The sequence below is a fragment of the Nothobranchius furzeri genome, chromosome 7 (genome assembly GCF_043380555.1).
Source record: "Nothobranchius furzeri strain GRZ-AD chromosome 7, NfurGRZ-RIMD1, whole genome shotgun sequence".
NCBI lineage: Eukaryota > Metazoa > Chordata > Actinopteri > Cyprinodontiformes > Nothobranchiidae > Nothobranchius > Nothobranchius furzeri.
The window spans coordinates 42,690,111-42,703,704 of record NC_091747.1 but is presented as its reverse complement, the minus strand read 5'-3'; the positions used below and the strand labels follow the sequence as shown (position 1 = coordinate 42,703,704).

The following is a 13,594-nucleotide window of genomic DNA, read 5'->3' as shown; positions in this document are numbered from 1 at the left end:
TTTGACAGAGTATGTTTTCATGCAGTGTCACCAGTTTACCCTGACTCAAAATGCGTTTGCTTGAAAAACAGAAATTGTTGCCATCGATTGGGGGAAGTTTTAAGATCAGACAACACTAAGAAAAAACACAAATAAAGTCCCAAATTCTTATGCCAGCACCTGAAATTCTTCTCACAAAAGAACTAGTAGAAAGATTACACATGAATAAACAGATGTTGCCTTTAGAATCTATGCCTAACATGGGACTTGAACTCATGACCCTGAGATTAAAAGTCTCATGCTCTACCGGCTGAGCTAGTCAGGCTACAAAATGATTACAGACAGAAACAGAGTAAAACAGTCAGATAGATAGATAGATGATAGATAGATAGATAGATAGATAGATAGATAGATAGATAGATAGATAGATAGATAGATAGATAGATAGATAGATAGATAGATAGATAGATAGATAGATAGATAGATAGATGATAGATTCTTTCATTCATTCATTCATTGGTTGATGACACTGTAAAAAAGTTTGTCACATAAGCGCACAAATCTTCAAATGAGTGGCACAGTAGTTATTTTTAAGTTTTTTTATGTTAGATAACAACATTGTTAACAGAAAAGCACTTTTCTAAAAAATTTAGAAAAAGACCAACATATGTCTTTCTGCAGATCTGTACACCAAAGATACACCCACCCATCTTTGAATAAATTGCTCCTGATAGCGTCCAGAGATCTTTATTCTTGAGATAAAATTAATCATAAATCTTTCTTACTAGTCAATGAATGTGTCAGGAGTGGGATTTGAACCCAGGCCTCCTACTGGAGATCAGAATCCCCACATTGGAATGAAAGCAATGCTTGAATCTGGCGTCTTTGACCGCTCGGCCATCTTGACTGAAGATTGGAATGGTATAATAAAGTTGCAGAGGTTGAATTGTGACCTACCCTCTGAAGTTGTCCTTTGCTATTTCTTTGATCTTGTAGAACCAGTTATCCCAAGTAAGACTGCTGGCTGTGATAATGAATACAATCGCTAAGTTGTAAGTTTGGTCAAATGTCTGAAATGAAGTTGCCCAATCAAAAGCAATTGTTTTCATTCAAGTTCTACCCATTCCCAAAACACTTTGGATCTTTAGAAGATTGGTGTTCAACTTCATAAGCTCTTTTATTGTTACTGAGTTACAGTAATTTATTGTATCTGAAGGACCAGGGCAACAAACCCTGTATGGCAAAACAGTGTCACCTCACGTTGTCAAACTTGTCAAGATTTTCAAATGCCCGACTAGCTCAGTCGGTAGAGCATGAGACCCTAATTCTCAGGGTCGTGGGTTCAAGCCCCACGATGGGCGCTTAGGCCTTTGACAGAGTATGATTTTCATGCAGTGTCACCAGTTTACCCTGAATCAAAATGTGTTTGCTTGAAAAACAGAAATTGTTGCCATCGATTGGGGGAAGTTTTAAGCTCAGACAACACTAAGAAAAAACGCAAATAAAGTCCCAAATTCTTATGCCAGCACCTGCAATTCTTCTCACAAAAGAACTAGTAGAAAGATTACACATGAATACACAGATTTTGCCTTTAGAATCTATGCCTAACATGGGACTTGAACCCATGACCCTGAGATAAAAAGTCTCATGCTCTACCGGCTGAGCTAGTCAGGCTACAAAATGATCACAGACAGAAACAGAGTAAAATAGTCAGATAGATAGCTAGATAGATAGATAGATAGATAGATAGATAGATAGATAGATAGATAGATAGATAGATAGATAGATAGATAGATAGATAGATAGATAGATAGATAGATAGATAGATGATAGATAGATAGATAGATAGATAGATAGATAGATAGATAGAAAGATAGATAGATAGATGATATATAGATAGATTCTTTCTTTCATTCATTCATTGGTTGATGACACTGTAAAAAAGTTTGTCACATAAGCGCACAAATCTTCAAATGAGTGGCACAGTAGTTATTTTTAAGTTTTTTTTATGTTAGATAACAACATTGTTAACAGAAAAGCACTTTTCTAAAAAATTTAGAAAAAGACCAACATATATCTTTCTGCAGATCTGTACACCAAAGATACACCCACCCATCTTTGAATAAATATCTCCTGATAGCGTCCAGAGATCTTTATTCTTGAGATAAAATTAATCATAAATCTTTGTTACTAGTTAATGAATGTGTCAAGAGTGGAATTTGAACCCACGCCTCCTACTGGAGACGAGAATCCCCATATTGGAATGGAAGCAATGCTTGAGTCTGGCGCCTTTGACCGCTCGGCCATCTTGACTGAAGATTGGAGTGGTATAATAAAGTTGCAGAGGTTGAATTGTGACCTACCCTCTGAAGTTGTCCTTTGCTATTTCATTGACCTTGTAGAACCACTTATCCCAAGTAAGACTGCTGGCTGTGATAATGAATACAATCGATAAGTTGTAAGTTTGGTCAAATGTCTGAAATGAAGTTGCCCAATCAAAAGCAATTGTTTTCATTCAAGTTCTACCCATTCCCAAAACACTTTGGATCTTTAGAAGATTGGTGTTCAACTTCAAAAGCTCTTTTACTGTTACTGAGTTACAGTAATTTATTGTATCTGAAGGACAAGGGCAACAAACCCCGTATGGCAAAACAGTGTCACCTCACGTTGTCAAACTTGTCAAGATTGTCAAATGCCCTACTAGCTCAGTCGGTAGAGCATGAGACTCTTAATCTAAGGGTCGTGGGTTCGAGCCCCACGTTGGGCGCTTAGTCCTTTGACAGAGTATGTTTTCATGCAGTGTCACCAGTTTACCCTGAATCAAAATGCGTTTGCTTGAAAAACAGAAATTGTTGCCATAGATTGGGGGAAGTTTTAAGCTCAGACAACACTTAAGAAAAAACTCAAATTAAGTCCCAAATTCTTATGCCAGCACCTGCAATTCTTCTCTCAAAAGAACTAGTAGAAATATTACACATGAATAGACAGATGTTGCCTGTAGAATCTATGCCTAACATGGGACTTGAACCATGATCCTGAGATTAAAAGTGTCATGCTCTACCGGCTGAGCTAGTCAGGCTACAAAATGATTACAGACAGAAACAGAGTAAAATGGTCAGATAGATAGATAGATGATAGATAGATAGATATAGATAGATAGATAGATAGATAGATAGATAGATAGATAGATAGATAGATAGATAGATAGATAGATAGATAGATAGATAGATAGATAGATAGATGATAGATAGATAGATAGATAGATAGATAGATAGATAGATAGATAGATAGGTAGATAGATAGATAGATAGATAGATAGATAGATAGATAGATTCTTTCATTCATTCATTCATTGGTTGATGACACTGTAAAAAAGTTTGTCACATAAGTGCACAAATCTTCAAATGAGTGGCACAGTAGTTATTTTTAAGTTTTTTTATTTTAGATAACAACATTGTTAACAGAAAAGCACTTTTCTAAAAAATTTAGAAAAAGACCAACATATGTCTTTCTGCAGATCTGTACACCAAAGTTACACACACCCATCTTTGAATAAATTGCTCTTGATAGCATCCAGAGATCTTTATTCTTGAGATAAAATTAATCATACACCTTTGTTTCTAGTTAATGAATGTGTCAAGAGTGGGATTTGAACCCACGCCTCCTACTGGAGCCCAGAATCCCCACAATGGAATGGAAGCAATGCTTAAGTCTGGCGCCTTTGACCGCTCGGCCATCTTGACAGAAGATTGGAGTGGTATAATAAAGTTGCAGAGGTTGAATTGTTACCTACCCTCTGAAGTTGTCCTTTGCTATTTCATTGACCTTGTAGAACCACTTATCCCAAGTAAGACTGCTGGCTGTGATAATGAATACAATCGATAAGTTGTAAGTTTGGTCAAATGTCTGAAATGAAGTTGCCCAATCAAAGCAATTGTTTTCATTCAAGTTCTACCCATTCCCAAAACACTTTGGATCTTTAGAAGATTGGTGTTCAACTTCAAAAGCTATTTTATTGTTACTGAGTTACAGTAATTTGTTGTATCTGAAGGACCAGGGCAACAAATCCTGTATGGCAAAACAGTGTCACCTCACGTTGTCAAACTTGTCAAGATTGTCAAATGCCCGACTAGCTCAGTCGGTAGAGCATGATACTCTTAATCTCAGGGTCGTGGGTTCAAGCCCCACGTTGGGCGCTTAGGCCTTTGACAGAGTATGTTTTCATGCAGTGTCACCAGTTTACCCTGACTCAAAATGCGTTTGCTTGAAAAACAGAAATTGTTGCCATCGATTGGGGGAAGTTTTAAGATCAGACAACACTAAGAAAAAACGCAAATAAAGTCCCAAATTCTTATGCCAGCACCTGAAATTCTTCTCACAAAAGAACTAGTAGAAAGATTACACATGAATAAACAGATGTTGCCTTTAGAATCTATGCCTAACATGGGACTTGAACTCATGACCCTGAGATTAAAAGTCTCATGCTCTACCGGCTGAGCTAGTCAGGCTACAAAATGATTACAGACAGAAACAGAGTAAAACAGTCAGATAGATAGATAGATGATAGATAGATAGATAGATAGATAGATAGATAGATAGATAGATAGATAGATAGATAGATAGATAGATAGATAGATAGATAGATAGATAGATAGATAGATAGATAGATAGATAGATAGATAGATAGATGATAGATTCTTTCATTCATTCATTCGTTGGTTGATGACACTGTAAAAAAGTTTGTCACATAAGCGCACAAATCTTCAAATGAGTGGCACAGTAGTTATTTTTAAGTTTTTTTATGTTAGATAACAACATTGTTAACAGAAAAGCACTTTTCTAAAAAATTTAGAAAAAGACCAACATATGTCTTTCTGCAGATCTGTACACCAAAGATACACCCACCCAACTTTGAATAAATTGCTCCTGATAGCGTCCAGAGATCTTTATTCTTGAGATAAAATTAATCATAAATCTTTCTTACTAGTCAATGAATGTGTCAGGAGTGGGATTTGAACCCAGGCCTCCTACTGGAGATCAGAATCCCCACATTGGAATGAAAGCAATGCTTGAGTCTGGCGTCTTTGACCGCTCGGCCATCTTGACTGAAGATTGGAGTGGTATAATAAAGTTGCAGAGGTTGAATTGTGACCTACCCTCTGAAGTTGTCCTTTGCTATTTATTTGATCTTGTAGAACCAGTTATCCCAAGTAAGACTGCTGGCTGTGATAATGAATACAATCGCTAAGTTGTAAGTTTGGTCAAATGTCTGAAATGAAGTTGCCCAATCAAAAGCAATTGTTTTCATTCAAGTTCTACCCATTCCCAAAACACTTTGGATCTTTAGAAGATTGGTGTTCAACTTCATAAGCTCTTTTATTGTTACTGAGTTACAGTAATTTATTGTATCTGAAGGACCAGTGCAACAAACCCTGTATGGCAAAACAGTGTCACCTCACGTTGTCAAACTTGTCAAGATTTTCAAATGCCCGACTAGCTCAGTCGGTAGAGCATGAGACTCTTATTCTCAGGGTCGTGGGTTCAAGCCCCACGATGGGCGCTTAGGCCTTTGACAGAGTATGATTTTCATGCATTGTCACCAGTTTACCCTGAATCAAAATGTGTTTGCTTGAAAAACAGAAATTGTTGCCATCGATTGGGGGAAGTTTTAAGCTCAGACAACACTAAGAAAAAACGCAAATAAAGTCCCAAATTCTTATGCCAGCACCTGCAATTCTTCTCACAAAAGAACTAGTAGAAAGATTACACATGAATAAACAGATGTTTCCTTTAGAATCTATGCCTAACATGGGACTTGAACCCATGACCCTGAGATTAAAATTCTCATGCTCTAGCGGCTGAGCTAGTCAGGCTACAAAATGATTACAGACAGAAACAGAGTAAAATAGTCAGATAGATAGATAGATGATAGATAGATAGATAGATAGATAGATAGATAGATAGATAGATAGATAGATAGATAGATAGATAGATAGATAGATAGATAGATAGATAGATAGATAGATAGATAGATAGATAGATAGATAGATTCTTTCTTTCATTCATTCATTCGTTGATGACACTGTAAAAAAGTTTGTCACATAAGCGCACAAATCTTCAAATGAGTGGCACAGTAGTTATTTTTAAGTTTTTTTTATGTTAGATAACAACATTGTTAACAGAAAAGCACTTTTCTAAAAAATTTAGAAAAAGACCAACATATATCTTTCTGCAGATCTGTACACCAAAGATACACCCACCCATCTTTGAATAAATATCTCCTGATAGCGTCCAGAGATCTTTATTCTTGAGATAAAATTAATCATAAATCTTTGTTACTAGTTAATGAATGTGTCAAGAGTGGAATTTGAACCCACGCCTCCTACTGGAGACGAGAATCCCCATATTGGAATGGAAGCAATGCTTGAGTCTGGCGCCTTTGACCGCTCAGCCATCTTGACTGAAGATTGGAGTGGTATAATAAAGTTGCAGAGGTTGAATTGTGACCTACCCTCTGAAGTTGTCCTTTGCTATTTCATTGACCTTGTAGAACCACTTATCCCAAGTAAGACTGCTGGCTGTGATAATGAATACAATCGATAAGTTGTAAGTTTGGTCAAATGTCTGAAATGAAGTTGCCCAATCAAAAGCAATTGTTTTCATTCAAGTTCTACCCATTCCCAAAACACTTTGGATCTTTAGAAGATTGTTGTTCAACTTCAAAAGCTCTTTTACTGTTACTGAGTTACAGTAATTTATTGTATCTGAAGGACAAGGGCAACAAACCCTGTATGGCAAAACAGTGTCACCTCACGTTCTCAAACTTGTCAAGATTGTCAAATGCCCTACTAGCTCAGTCGGTAGAGCATGAGACTCTTAATCTAAGGGTCGTGGGCTCGAGCCCCACGTTGGGCGCTTAGTCCTTTGACAGAGTATGTTTTCATGCAGTGTCACCAGTTTAGCCTGAATCAAAATGCGTTTGCTTGAAAAACAGAAATTGTTGCCATAGATTGGGGGAAGTTTTAAGATCAGACAACACTAAGAAAAAACGCAAATAAAGTCCCAAATTCTTATGCCAGCACCTGAAATTCTTCTCACAAAAGAACTAGTAGAAAGATTACACATGAATAAACAGATGTTGCCTTTAGAATCTATGCCTAACATGGGACTTGAACTCATGACCCTGAGATTAAAAGTCTCATGCTCTACCGGCTGAGCTAGTCAGGCTACAAGATGATTACAGACAGAAACAGAGTAAAACAGTCAGATAGATAGATAGATGATAGATAGATAGATAGATAGATAGATAGATAGATAGATAGATAGATAGATAGATAGATAGATAGATAGATAGATAGATAGATAGATTCTTTCATTCATTCATTCATTGGTTGATGACACTGTAAAAAAGTTTGTCACATAAGCGCACAAATCTTCAAATGAGTGGCACAGTAGTTATTTTTAAGTTTTTTTATGTTAGATAACAACATTGTTAACAGAAAAGCACTTTTCTAAAAAATTTAGAAAAAGACCAACATATGTCTTTCTGCAGATCTGTAAACCAAAGATACACCCACCCAACTTTGAATAAATTGCTCCTGATAGCGTCCAGAGATCTTTATTCTTGAGATAAAATTAATCATAAATCTTTCTTACTAGTCAATGAATGTGTCAGGAGTGGGATTTGAACCCAGGCCTCCTACTGGAGATCAGAATCCCCACATTGGAATGAAAGCAATGCTTGAGTCTGGCGTCTTTGACCGCTCGGCCATCTTGACTGAAGATTGGAGTGGTATAATAAAGTTGCAGAGGTTGAATTGTGACCTACCCTCTGAAGTTGTCCTTTGCTATTTCTTTGATCTTGTAGAACCAGTTATCCCAAGTAAGACTGCTGGCTGTGATAATGAATACAATCGCTAAGTTGTAGGTTTGTCAAATGTCTGAAATGAAGTTGCCCAATCAAAAGCAATTGTTTTCATTCAAGTTCTACCCATTCCCAAAACACTTTGGATCTTTAGAAGATTGGTGTTCAACTTCATAAGCTCTTTTATTGTTACTGAGTTACAGTAATTTATTGTATCTGAAGGACCAGTGCAACAAACCCTGTATGGCAAAACAGTGTCACCTCACGTTGTCAAACTTGTCAAGATTTTCAAATGCCCGACTAGCTCAGTCGGTAGAGCATGAGACTCTTATTCTCAGGGTCGTGGGTTCAAGCCCCACGATGGGCGCTTAGGCCTTTGACAGAGTATGATTTTCATGCATTGTCACCAGTTTACCCTGAATCAAAATGTGTTTGCTTGAAAAACAGAAATTGTTGCCATCGATTGGGGGAAGTTTTAAGCTCAGACAACACTAAGAAAAAACGCAAATAAAGTCCCAAATTCTTATGCCAGCACCTGCAATTCTTCTCACAAAAGAACTAGTAGAAAGATTACACATGAATAAACAGATGTTGCCTTTAGAATCTATGCCTAACATGGGACTTGAACCCATGACCCTGAGATTAAAATTCTCATGCTCTAGCGGCTGAGCTAGTCAGGCTACAAAATGATTACAGACAGAAACAGAGTAAAATAGTCAGATAGATAGATAGATGATAGATAGATAGATAGATAGATAGATAGATAGATAGATAGATGATAGATAGATAGATAGATAGATAGATAGATAGATAGATAGATAGATAGATAGATAGATAGATAGATAGATAGATAGATTCTTTCTTTCATTCATTCATTGGTTGATGACACTGTAAAAAAGTTTGTCACATAAGCGCACAAATCTTCAAATGAGTGGCACAGTAGTTATTTTTAAGTTTTTTTATGTTAGATAACAACATTGTTAACAGAAAAGCACTTTTCTAAAAAATTTAGAAAAAGACCAACATATATCTTTCTGCAGATCTGTACACCAAAGATACACCCACCCATCTTTGAATAAATATCTCCTGATAGCGTCCAGAGATCTTTATTCTTGAGATAAAATTAATCATAAATCTTTGTTACTAGTTAATGAATGTGTCAAGAGTGGAATTTGAACCCACGCCTCCTACTGGAGACGAGAATCCCCATATTGGAATGGAAGCAATGCTTGAGTCTGGCGCCTTTGACCGCTCAGCCATCTTGACTGAAGATTGGAGTGGTATAATAAAGTTGCAGAGGTTGAATTGTGACCTACCCTCTGAAGTTGTCCTTTGCTATTTCATTGACCTTGTAGAACCACTTATCCCAAGTAAGACTGCTGGCTGTGATAATGAATACAATCGATAAGTTGTAAGTTTGGTCAAATGTCTGAAATGAAGTTGCCCAATCAAAAGCAATTGTTTTCATTCAAGTTCTACCCATTCCCAAAACACTTTGGATCTTTAGAAGATTGTTGTTCAACTTCAAAAGCTCTTTTACTGTTACTGAGTTACAGTAATTTATTGTATCTGAAGGACAAGGGCAACAAACCCTGTATGGCAAAACAGTGTCACCTCACGTTCTCAAACTTGTCAAGATTGTCAAATGCCCTACTAGCTCAGTCGGTAGAGCATGAGACTCTTAATCTAAGGGTCGTGGGCTCGAGCCCCACGTTGGGCGCTTAGTCCTTTGACAGAGTATGTTTTCATGCAGTGTCACCAGTTTACCCTGAATCAAAATGCGTTTGCTTGAAAAACAGAAATTGTTGCCATAGATTGGGGGAAGTTTTAAGCTCAGACAACACTTAAGAAAAAACTCAAATTAAGTCCCAAATTCTTATGCCAGCACCTGCAATTCTTCTCTCAAAAGAACTAGTAGAAATATTACACATGAATAGACAGATGTTGCCTGTAGAATCTATGCCTAACATGGGACTTGAACCATGATCCTGAGATTAAAAGTCTCATGCTCTACCGGCTGAGCTAGTCAGGCTACAGAATGATTACAGACAGAAACAGAGTAAAATGGTCAGATATATAGATAGATGATAGATAGATAGATAGATAGATAGATAGATAGATAGATAGATAGATAGATAGATAGATAGATAGATAGATAGATAGATAGATAGATAGATAGATAGATAGATAGATAGATTCTTTCATTCATTCATTCATTGGTTGATGACACTGTAAAAAAGTTTGTCACATAAGTGCACAAATCTTCAAATGAGTGGCACAGTAGTTATTTTTAAGTTTTTTTATTTTAGATAACAACATTGTTAACAGAAAAGCACTTTTCTAAAAAATTTAGAAAAAGACCAACATATGTCTTTCTGCAGATCTGTACACCAAAGTTACACACACCCATCTTTGAATAAATTGCTCTTGATAGCATCCAGAGATCTTTATTCTTGAGATAAAATTAATCATACACCTTTGTTTCTAGTTAATGAATGTGTCAAGAGTGGGATTTGAACCCACGCCTCCTACTGGAGACCAGAATCCCCACATTGGAATGGAAGCAATGCTTGAGTCTGGCGCCTTTGACCGCTCGGCCATCTTGACAGAAGATTGGAGTGGTATAATAAAGTTGCAGAGGTTGAATTGTTACCTACCCTCTGAAGTTGTCCTTTGCTATTTCATTGACCTTGTAGAACCACTTATCCCAAGTAAGACTGCTGGCTGTGATAATGAATACAATCGATAAGTTGTAAGTTTGGTCAAATGTCTGAAATGAAGTTGCCCAATCAAAGCAATTGTTTTCATTCAAGTTCTACCCATTCCCAAAACACTTTGGATCTTTAGAAGATTGGTGTTCAACTTCAAAAGTTATTTTATTGTTACTGAGTTACAGTAATTTGTTGTATCTGAAGGACCAGGGCAACAAATCCTGTATGGCAAAACAGTGTCACCTCACGTTGTCAAACTTGTCAAGATTGTCAAATGCCCGACTAGCTCAGTCGGTAGAGCATGATACTCTTAATCTCAGGGTCGTGGGTTCAAGCCCCACGTTGGGTGCTTAGGCCTTTGACAGAGTATGTTTTCATGCAGTGTCACCAGTTTACCCTGACTCAAAATGCGTTTGCTTGAAAAACAGAAATTGTTGCCATCGATTGGGGGAAGTTTTAAGATCAGACAACACTAAGAAAAAACACAAATAAAGTCCCAAATTCTTATGCCAGCACCTGAAATTCTTCTCACAAAAGAACTAGTAGAAAGATTACACATGAATAAACAGATGTTGCCTTTAGAATCTATGCCTAACATGGGACTTGAACTCATGACCCTGAGATTAAAAGTCTCATGCTCTACCGGCTGAGCTAGTCAGGCTACAAAATGATTACAGACAGAAACAGAGTAAAACAGTCAGATAGATAGATAGATGATAGATAGATAGATAGATAGATAGATAGATAGATAGATAGATAGATAGATAGATAGATAGATAGATAGATAGATAGATAGATAGATAGATAGATAGATAGATAGATGATAGATTCTTTCATTCATTCATTCATTGGTTGATGACACTGTAAAAAAGTTTGTCACATAAGCGCACAAATCTTCAAATGAGTGGCACAGTAGTTATTTTTAAGTTTTTTTATGTTAGATAACAACATTGTTAACAGAAAAGCACTTTTCTAAAAAATTTAGAAAAAGACCAACATATGTCTTTCTGCAGATCTGTACACCAAAGATACACCCACCCATCTTTGAATAAATTGCTCCTGATAGCGTCCAGAGATCTTTATTCTTGAGATAAAATTAATCATAAATCTTTCTTACTAGTCAATGAATGTGTCAGGAGTGGGATTTGAACCCAGGCCTCCTACTGGAGATCAGAATCCCCACATTGGAATGAAAGCAATGCTTGAATCTGGCGTCTTTGACCGCTCGGCCATCTTGACTGAAGATTGGAATGGTATAATAAAGTTGCAGAGGTTGAATTGTGACCTACCCTCTGAAGTTGTCCTTTGCTATTTCTTTGATCTTGTAGAACCAGTTATCCCAAGTAAGACTGCTGGCTGTGATAATGAATACAATCGCTAAGTTGTAAGTTTGGTCAAATGTCTGAAATGAAGTTGCCCAATCAAAAGCAATTGTTTTCATTCAAGTTCTACCCATTCCCAAAACACTTTGGATCTTTAGAAGATTGGTGTTCAACTTCATAAGCTCTTTTATTGTTACTGAGTTACAGTAATTTATTGTATCTGAAGGACCAGGGCAACAAACCCTGTATGGCAAAACAGTGTCACCTCACGTTGTCAAACTTGTCAAGATTTTCAAATGCCCGACTAGCTCAGTCGGTAGAGCATGAGACCCTAATTCTCAGGGTCGTGGGTTCAAGCCCCACGATGGGCGCTTAGGCCTTTGACAGAGTATGATTTTCATGCAGTGTCACCAGTTTACCCTGAATCAAAATGTGTTTGCTTGAAAAACAGAAATTGTTGCCATCGATTGGGGGAAGTTTTAAGCTCAGACAACACTAAGAAAAAACGCAAATAAAGTCCCAAATTCTTATGCCAGCACCTGCAATTCTTCTCACAAAAGAACTAGTAGAAAGATTACACATGAATAAACAGATATTGCCTTTAGAATCTATGCCTAACATGGGACTTGAACCCATGACCCTGAGATTAAAATTATCATGCTCTAGCGGCTGAGCTAGTCAGGCTACAAAATGATTACAGACAGAAACAGAGTAAAATAGTCAGATAGATAGATAGATAGATAGATAGATAGATGATAGATAGATAGATAGATAGATAGATAGATAGATAGATAGATAGATAGATAGATAGATAGATTCTTTCATTCATTCATTCATTGGTTGATGACACTGTAAAAAAGTTTGTCACATAAGTGCACAAATCTTCAAATGAGTGGCACAGTAGTTATTTTTAAGTTTTTTTATTTTAGATAACAACATTGTTAACAGAAAAGCACTTTTCTAAAAAATTTAGAAAAAGACCAACATATGTCTTTCTGCAGATCTGTACACCAAAGTTACACACACCCATCTTTGAATAAATTGCTCTTGATAGCATCCAGAGATCTTTATTCTTGAGATAAAATTAATCATACACCTTTGTTTCTAGTTAATGAATGTGTCAAGAGTGGGATTTGAACCCACGCCTCCTACTGGAGACCAGAATCCCCACATTGGAATGGAAGCAATGCTTGAGTCTGGCGCCTTTGACCGCTCGGCCATCTTGACAGAAGATTGGAGTGGTATAATAAAGTTGCAGAGGTTGAATTGTTACCTACCCTCTGAAGTTGTCCTTTGCTATTTCATTGACCTTGTAGAACCACTTATCCCAAGTAAGACTGCTGGCTGTGATAATGAATACAATCGATAAGTTGTAAGTTTGGTCAAATGTCTGAAATGAAGTTGCCCAATCAAAGCAATTGTTTTCATTCAAGTTCTACCCATTCCCAAAACACTTTGGATCTTTAGAAGATTGGTGTTCAACTTCAAAAGTTATTTTATTGTTACTGAGTTACAGTAATTTGTTGTATCTGAAGGACCAGGGCAACAAATCCTGTATGGCAAAACAGTGTCACCTCACGTTGTCAAACTTGTCAAGATTGTCAAATGCCCGACTAGCTCAGTCGGTAGAGCATGATACTCTTAATCTCAGGGTCGTGGGTTCAAGCCCCACGTTGGGTGCTTAGGCCTTTGACAGAGTATGTTTTCATGCAGTGTCA

General features: G+C 37.0%; 3 non-coding genes across 3 annotated transcripts; all 3 read right to left on the bottom strand.

Moving 5' to 3' along the window:
- Window positions 1–3,613: 3,613 nt before the first annotated feature.
- Window positions 3,614–3,722, bottom strand: trnal-uaa (transfer RNA leucine (anticodon UAA)). Its single transcript has 2 exons — window positions 3,685–3,722; window positions 3,614–3,659 (listed from the first exon to the last, which is right to left on the bottom strand). It is a non-coding gene; the product is annotated as a tRNA-Leu (tRNA).
- Window positions 3,723–10,341: 6,619 nt separating this feature from the next.
- Window positions 10,342–10,450, bottom strand: trnal-caa (transfer RNA leucine (anticodon CAA)). The gene is made up of 2 exons: window positions 10,413–10,450; window positions 10,342–10,387 (listed from the first exon to the last, which is right to left on the bottom strand). It is a non-coding gene; the product is annotated as a tRNA-Leu (tRNA).
- Window positions 10,451–12,994: 2,544 nt separating this feature from the next.
- On the bottom strand, window positions 12,995–13,103 carry trnal-caa (transfer RNA leucine (anticodon CAA)). The gene is made up of 2 exons: window positions 13,066–13,103; window positions 12,995–13,040 (listed from the first exon to the last, which is right to left on the bottom strand). It is a non-coding gene; the product is annotated as a tRNA-Leu (tRNA).
- Between the last annotated feature and the right edge of the window lie 491 nt (window positions 13,104–13,594).